The following is a 2972-nucleotide window of genomic DNA, read 5'->3' as shown; positions in this document are numbered from 1 at the left end:
AGATCATCATAATGTTCATCATGGTTGCCATGGTAACCATCATTTATTAAGATTAATATGCTATATTTGGTCAAAATCATCATAATGAGCATCATTGTTTCCATGGCAACTAACATTTATTATGATTAATATGCTAATTATGATCAAAATCATAAAAATGAGCATCATAGTTGCCATAGCAACCATCATTTTATTATAATTAATATTCTAATTATGATAAATATCATCATAATGATCATGATAGTTGCCATCTCAACCATCATTTATTATGATTAATATGCTAATTTTGATCAAGATCATCATAGTGATCATCATAGTTGCCAAGGCAACTATCATTTATTATGATCAATATGATAATAATGATCAAAATCATCATAATGATCATCATTGTTGCCATAGCAACCATTATTTATTATGATTAATATGCTATTTATGATCAAAATCATCCTACTGAGCATCATAGTTGCTATGGCAACCATCATCTATTATGAGTAATATGATAATTATGATCAAGATCATCATAATGTTCATGATGGTTGCCATGGTAACCATCAATTATTATGATTAATATGCTATATATGATCAAAATCAACATAATGAGCATCATCGTTGCCATGGCATCCATCATTTATTATGATTAATATGCTAATTTTGATGAAGATCATCAGAATGATCATCATAGTTGCCATGGCAACTATCATTTATTATGATTAATATGCTAATTATGATCAAAATCATCATAATGATCATCATGGTTGCATTGCAACCATCATTTACTATGATTAATATGCTAATTATGATCAAGATTATCATAATGATCATTATAGTTTCCATGGCAACTGTCATATATTATGATTAATATGCTAATTATGATCAAAATATTAAAAAAGAGCATCATAGTTGCCATAGCAACCATCATTTATCATAATTAATATGCTAATTATGATCAAGATCATCATGATGATCATCATAGTTGCCATGGCAACCATCATTTATTATGATTAATATGTTAATTATGATCAAGATCATCATAATGATGATGATAGTTGCAATTGCAACCATAATTTATTTTGTATAATATGCTAATTATGATCAAGATCATCATAGTGATTATCATAGTTGCCATGGCAACAATAATTTATTATGATCAATACGCTAATAATGACCAAAATCATCATAATGATCATCATGGTTGCCATAGCAACCATCATCTATTATGAGTAATATGCTAATTATGATCAAGATCATCATAATGATCATCATAGTTGCCATGGCAACCATCATTTATTATGATTAATATGCTAATTATGATCAAGATCATCATAGTTATCATCATAGTTGCCATGGCAACCATCATTTATTATGATCAATATGGTAATAATGATCAAAATCATCATAATGATCATCATGGTTGCCATGGCTATGCTAATTATGATCAAGATCATCATAAAGATCATCATAGTTGCCATGGAAACCATAATTTATTATGATTAATATGCTAATTATGATCAAAATTATCATAATGATCATCATGGTTGCCATAACAACCACAATTTATTATGATTCATATGCAAATTATGATCAAGATCATCATATTGATCATCATAGTTGCCATGGCAACCATAATTTATTATGATTAATACGCTAATTATGGTCAAAATAATCATAATGATCATCATGGTTGCAATGGCAACCATAATTTATTATGATTGATATGCTAATTATGATCAAGATCATCATAATGATCATCATAGTTGCAATAGCAACCATAATTTATTATGATTAATATGCTAATTATGATCAAGATCATCATAATGATAATCATTGTTCCCAAAGCAACCATATTTTATTATGATTAATATGCTAATTATGATCAAAATCATCATAATGAGCATCATGGTTGCCATAGCAACAATCATTTGTTATGAATAATATACTAATTATGATAAAGATCATCATAACGATCATCATGGTTGCCATGGTAACCATCATTTATTATGATTAATATGCCAATTATCGTCAAAATCATCATAATGATCATCATTGTTGCCATGGCAACCATTATTTATTATAAGTAATATGCTAATTATGATCAAGATCATAATAATGATCATCGTTTTTGCCATGGTAACCATAATTTATTATGAATAATATGCTAATTATGATCAAGATCATCATAATGATCATCATAGTTTCCATAGCAACCATCATTTATTATGATTAATATGCTAATTATGATCAAGATCATCATAATGATCATAATGGTTGCCATGGTAACCATCATTTATTATGATTAATATGCTAATTATGATCAAGATCATCATAATGATCATCATGGTTGCTATGACAACCATCATCTATTATGAGTAATATGATAATTATGATCAAAATCATCCTAATGGGCATCATGGTTGCTATGGCAACCACCATTTATTATGAGTAATATGATAATTAGATAATTATGGTCAAGATCATCATAATGTTCATCATGGTTGCAATGGTAACCATAATTTATTATGATTAATATTCTATATTTAGTCAAAGACATCATAGTGAGCATCATGGTTGCCATGGCAACTAACATTTATTATGATTAATATGCTAATTATGATTAAAATCATAAAAATGAGCATCATAGTTGCCATAGCAACCAAAATTTATTATAATTAATATTCTAATTATGATCAAGATCATCATATTGATCATGATAGTTGCCATTGCAACAATCATATATTATGATTAATATGCTAATTATGATCAAGATTATCATAATGATCATTATAGTTGCCATGGCAACCGTCATATATTATGATTAATATCCTAATTATGATAAAAATCATCAAAATGAGCATCATAGTTGCCATAGCAACCATCATTTATTATAATTAATATGCTAATTATGATCAAGATCATCATAATGATCATCATAGTTGCCATGGCAACCATAATTTATTATGATTAATATGCTAATT

Source organism: Dendronephthya gigantea, unplaced genomic scaffold, assembly GCF_004324835.1.
Source record: "Dendronephthya gigantea isolate DGI-Jeju-01 unplaced genomic scaffold, DenGig_1.0 000341F, whole genome shotgun sequence".
Classification (NCBI taxonomy): Eukaryota; Metazoa; Cnidaria; class Anthozoa; order Malacalcyonacea; family Nephtheidae; genus Dendronephthya; species Dendronephthya gigantea.
The sequence above is the reverse complement of the archived record's forward strand: the minus strand, read 5'-3'. Positions refer to the sequence as shown.